The sequence below is a fragment of the Salvia hispanica genome, chromosome 6 (assembly GCF_023119035.1).
Source record: "Salvia hispanica cultivar TCC Black 2014 chromosome 6, UniMelb_Shisp_WGS_1.0, whole genome shotgun sequence".
NCBI lineage: Eukaryota > Viridiplantae > Streptophyta > Magnoliopsida > Lamiales > Lamiaceae > Salvia > Salvia hispanica.
In genome coordinates, this window is record NC_062970.1 from 6,086,115 (window position 1) to 6,092,335 (window position 6,221).

The 6,221-nt window shown below is 33.4% G+C and overlaps 1 long non-coding RNA gene across 1 annotated transcript; it reads left to right on the plus strand.

The window, feature by feature from the left end:
- Nucleotides 1–289: 289 nt before the first annotated feature.
- On the plus strand, nucleotides 290–1,116 carry LOC125197207. Its single transcript, XR_007172016.1, has 2 exons — nucleotides 290–477; nucleotides 744–1,116. It is a non-coding gene; the product is annotated as an uncharacterized LOC125197207 (long non-coding RNA).
- Nucleotides 1,117–6,221: the final 5,105 nt, after the last annotated feature.

Genomic DNA, 6,221 nt, shown 5'->3' on the forward strand with positions numbered 1-6,221 from the left:
ATCAAAATGCTTCAGATATTACAGTCAGTCAGATCAAACAGCGGTTTCACTTCATACATTAATTGTCGACCCTGAAATGCATTACACGCGTCTCCCTCTTCTTGCAAAATCCTAAACATAGACTTATTGAAAATTAAAATTATTGAGGTTGCTTCATTTTCATTGCCCATGTGCTTGTGGAAAAACTTTACGTCACCACATCTACGTCAATCTTGGAATTGAATTTTCTCAATTCCTATAAACCAAAGAAAAGTAGCTAACTATTCTCTTCCACTCAATTGCTCAAATTTATCTATAAATTGACGAGCAAATCCAACAAAACATCTCCAACAAGACAACACTCATTTAACTAAATTTCAATCTCAAATATGGGTAGGAAAGTAATTGCTTTTCTTAACATTTTGATAGTAATTGTTCTCATAATGTCCCCCCAAGTCGCTTTAGCCAGGAAACTTGCGCAGAGTACCAATACCCCGTGTATGTTCTTTTAATCTCTCTATTTTGGAGTATTTAATTAATGTAAATTTGTGATTATACAGATATATGTTTCCTTGTTTTAATTTGATTGAAAACATACTTATACACACACAAAATTATGAGTAACAAAAGAAGATCCAAATCCAAACTCACACTTTAGTTTGAACATGATTGTTATAACTGAGTATGCATTGATATCTTACATGTTTAATACTGCATATGCTACATCCCATATGATACACTTTACATTCTTGTTTTGTCTTTAGATTTAGAGAAAAAGTCGGAGACCCGTAAAGCATTGAATCCCAAACGATCTTATTGCAACAAAAACGCTCCATACTCCAAATGCTATCGTTCTCCACCACCTCATTACACCTCGCAACTTCCATGAGAAATTGCAGTCCCATATCCGGACCGAAATCGATCAGTTTTATCCATACAAAACTACGTATTCGTACTGTAACAAATGCCTATGTTGGCGCTTAGTAAAATAAAGAGGCATTAAAGTCGACTTTTGTATCTATTTATGCTTTCACATAGGATTATGGATGAAAGCTTTCTAATTTCTGTACAAGTGCGCAATGTAATGCTTAAACATCTATAATTACTAGTATTATATAACAGTATTACTAATGTTAATGTATGTTTTAATTTTCATGTTTCTGTATGTTCTACTATATGTGTTTGGGATATATATAATTGATTAAAACAAGTAGTAATTGTGATCAATAATTAATTAATCATCATACTTGTTTCCGAGTTCATAACGAAGTTTGGCGATGAGATCTCTTTCCTCTTGATTGAATTCCCCTTGTTTACCGAATTTAAAATGTTTCATTCCATAAATTTAAAATGTTTCATTCCTTATGGAGTATGAAACGAGATAAGTACATTTATGTTTTTGTAAATCTTCATATTAACTTGATTTTATTTTCTATATTTTCATTATATTGTGTATGATTCATTATTTAAATCTCCTAGGCACGGGTGTCAATATTGGTTTAACTAAATTTCAATCTCAAATATGGGTAGGAAAGCAATTGTTTTTCTTAACATATTGATCGCAATTATTCTGGTAATGTCCCCCCAAGTCGCTTTAGCCAGGAAACTTGCGCAGAATACCAATACCCGGTGTGTGTTCTTTAATTCTCTCTATTATGGAGAATTTAATTGATGTAAATTTATGATTAAACAGATATATGTTTATACAGCGGAGTGATCAATTGCTAACTTATCATTTAATTGCTAACTACAACTAATTTAAGGCCATAGGATTTTAGAAAACGTGTGGTCTACAATTTGCTACGCGTAAATTTTCTTTTTATTAATAAAATCAAAAAAGAAAAAAAAAACCTTCAAATTAGGGTTTTGAATGAAAATATCAATATAGTGTTTTGAAAATATGAACACAATGCTTTGAGAATGTCAACACAATGCTTTAAGAATGTTAACTTATTGCTTATATTGACATTCTACATGTATTATATTGATATATTTTATATAGTATGTTGACATTTCTGCTATATGAAAAAATTAAAAAATTTCAAATTTTTTTTTCAAATTTTGACATCGGAATATATGCATGTAGGATATCGTTGGAATCCTTATGAAATTATCTTTAATTTGATATATGTTATATGAATTTAAAGTTTTGTGATTTCTTTTAAAAGTTAGTTTTAACTAAACATGTAGTTAATTGACATTAATACCCCTATTGATATTTTTTGGAATTAATCCTATGGCCTTATTGACGTTTTTCATTGATCGTATTGACATTTAGGGATTGATGATCTAAGCTCTTAATTTGAATATCTAATGGCTATTATTTAGTTGTAGTTAGCAATTAAGCTATGAGTTAGCAATATAACACTCCCCTGTTTACATATCAGTGCTTAGATAATAGTAAATAATTGAATTTGTATTAGAAATGAGTCACTCACTCCTTAAAAGGCTTTTATAAAGAGGAGGGTTATCCACATTTATATATCAGTTGTGATTATTATCAAGTCGATGTGAAACAAGATTTAAGAGTTTTAACATGTCCCCTCACGCGTGGGCAGGAATGACACATCAGGCTTTCAACATGTGGGTAGGCCAAAGAAGGGATAAAGAGATAAAATCCATCATCGACTTGGGCATGCTCTGATACCATATTAGAAATGAACCACTCCCACCTTAAAAGTTTCTAATAATATATATGTCCATGTTTTGATTGAAAACACACATATACACACACAAAATTATGTGTAACAAGTGAATATCCAAATCCAAACTCACTTTTCTTGCTAAACAAATAGATAGACATTTCTCAAAATAAAACATGGCATGACATCCTTCTTAACTTTGATGCAGCATTAAAAGAGTTATATTTTTGGTTTATTTATTTCCTAGTTAATATTATTAGTAGATCAAAAAATATTAGGAGTAATCGTTTTTCCTTCTACCAAATTAGGTTTTCCTTTTTTTGCTTATTTTCCTGCATCAAACTTAATTTTTTCATAAAACGTACTCCCTCCGCCCACAAAAAAATAGATCACTTTGTGTATGGCACGGGTTTTAATGTAGAATTGGTAAAATAAGAAAGAGGAGAAGAAAAAGTAGGTAAAGTAAGAGAGATAGAGAGAAAAAGTGAGTAAAGTAAGAGAGAGGGAAGAAAAAGTGGGAAAAGTATGAGAGATAAACTTTCCATTTTAAGAAAGTGATCTATTTTTTGTGGACGTCCCAAAATGACAAAAGTGATCTATTGTTTGTGGACGGAGGGAGTATTAGAAATATAAATCATATTTCTGTCAAGGTCGAACATCATATCAACAAAATCGAGCAATTCAAAACTACTCAAAAGCTATACTTCACAACACATGACAATCATTTTCACTTTCAACATATATCACATTGTCATGGAATAAAATTAATAATTTCAATCACACATAAAAGGAATTTCGTTACATAAAATGATGCTCAAACCGATATATTAAATTGAAAGCTCTTCAATACTTTAGTTTGAAAAGCCCATCTTATTCGCTTAAAGCCTTTATTTGTTTTCCATTCCATTCTCAAAAAAGTACGTGAAAGTCGCCCATTGTTTTAATTAATGTACTCCAGCCCAATCTTCCATTCAATTAATTTGGCCCAAACCAAACTAACTCCAATCCATATCATTTATTAAAAAGTTGGCCCAAATATTTAAATTAATTCATTTTTTCCGAAAACATTAAATAAAACAAGCCCAATCATTAATCTTCCTCACTTTACGTGAAAACCCCAAAATGGGTTTTGAAGTCCCTTTTTCTCATTTGAAACACACGTTTGTCATCTTTCTCTCTCGCCCAAATCTCTCTCTCACATCACCTCAATTCAGTCACCTCCATCAACCCGCCATCGTCGCGGTCAGCCCCTGCTACCCGTCGCTGCACGCCTTCGCTGCCACTGCCCACCAAGACGCCGCTACCATGAGCGGTGTATTACTCCTGTCCGCTCTTTCAGCGACTCACCATCGTTGCCTCCGTTCTCTCTGCACAGCCGCCTCCGCCGAAATCACAGCGGCTTCAGCGCCATCGCCCGCTCGAAGCCACGCCGCCTTCTCCATCCGCCGGATTCGCACCACTGACCCGCCGCATGCTCTCGCTGGTTTCACAGCCGCGAATCGCTCGCACGGAAACAACTCGTCCAGTCACGATGCCACGCAGCCGTGGTCGCTGCTGCTAGCACAGAGCCGGGGCTGCACCGCCTTCCTCCAGCACGTCGTTCAGGTTGCTCCAAGCATTGACACTGTGGCGGTTACAAGGATTTAATGAAAGAAAATTTGGCTTGCAATTTCAACATTGTTTCGAGCTTAACTAAAAATATAGAAAAAGTTGGGATGTTATAAATTGTTTTAATAATATCTTCCCAAATAGCTTTGGAGAAAAAAAGATAGCAAGAGAGGGGATGAGAGAAAATAGTGAATATAGTGTTAATAGACTTGTGAGGTTCATTATTTAAAATAAAATATTATATATATTTTGTTAAAGGAATACAGTAAAATGAAAATTAAAGATATTCTTTTTATTCAAATTGTAATTCATCTTTATTCGATCTTCACTGTATCTTCCAAATGCTAGAAATGGCAAATTGCTCAGCAACTTCACTGCAGATGAGATTTCTCCTTCAACATTTTCATTGTTTCCGATCTATTTATATGGGATGGGAGTACTGTGAGTCTGTGATTATAGTCGCACTATATTCAATCTATTTTAAATGTATTATCTAGTATTAGCATGCTTATAGTAATAACACTATATGAGATTTAATAATTGAGGCCTCATCCTTTCGTTTTCTTACCCATGTCCATGTCCATGTGGAAAATCTTTTGACCAAGTCACAACATTATCCGGAAATTTCTCCACCACTCATTTACTAAAATTGATCTATAAATTGATGATCAAATCCAACACAAAATATCATCCAAAGAGACTCATTTAATATTTAACATCAAAATATGGGTGGAAAAGTAATTTCTTTTCTAAACATTTTGGTCGTTTTTGTTCTCATAATGTCCCCCCAAGTAGCTTTTGCAAGAGAATTTGCGGAGACTACCAATATAATACGTATGCTCTTTAATTTCATCTCTTGTTATTATTAATTCATGTTGTTTTATGAGTTTAGATATATGGTCACAGAATTTTTCATTGATGACGAGTCGCTAATAACTCTTTAACTGTCGTGTTGTTTCAAAATTAAAGCACGATCGATGTTTTTATAAACAATAACTGATAAAAGAGTGTATTGTTGCTAATATATTTTTATTTGTGGAAGCCGAAACAAAAAAGGCGTCATCATCCATCACGGTTAGACCTATTCGGGGCCCAGGTCACAAGCGCCGCAGATGTAGTTACCAGAATTTGTGTAAGAAAACGCCACCTTCCGCTCAGACCAAACCTTGAGAATCCAAGCTCAAACACCCAATAGTTGAAGAGTTGAAGTACAATACTACCTCGGTCCCCCAAATTTTGACATACTTTGACCCGTGGCGGGTTTTAAGAAAAATATAATGGAAAGTGAGTTGAAAAAGTTGGTGGGATGTGAAGTGCCTGCTTTTAAAAATAGTTTCATAAATTTATAGGATAATTTGGGCGTTTGACGGCGTTAGCGGGTTTTAAGAAATCTAATGGAAAAGTGAGTTGAAAAAGTTGGTGGGATGTGTGTGATCTTACTTTTTAAAGTATTAGTTTTATAATAAAATGAGTATGAATGAGTTAGTGGAATAATGGGGTCACTACCAAAAATGGTAAAAGTGAAGTGGGACAAATTATGTGGGGCCGGCCTAGAAATGAAATACTAGATTGAATTATTTGGGACGGAGGGAGTATTAGTTTTATAATAAAATATGAGTAGAAATGAGTTAGTGGAATATAGGGTCCACTATCAAAAATGGTAAAAAGTTAAGTGTGTCAAATTTTTAGGAACGTGCACGAAATAGTAAAAGTATGTCAAAATTTGGGGGACCGATGTAGTATTAAGTAATTTCAAATAAAACAATCCAAACTGTATGGTGTTTATGATTATGTCGATATATGTCGCTTCTTATTTTGTTTGAGTTAAAACAATATTGTGGTCCTTGTTTAAGGTTTTGTGAGTTATATGAGTAAGTTTTATCCTTTGAAATTGGCAAATTCATCAAAAACCAAAATTATGAGAATCAAACCTTAATATTTTTTTATATAGATAGAAAGCTTCACAAAATATTATCAAGTTTTAAATAATAT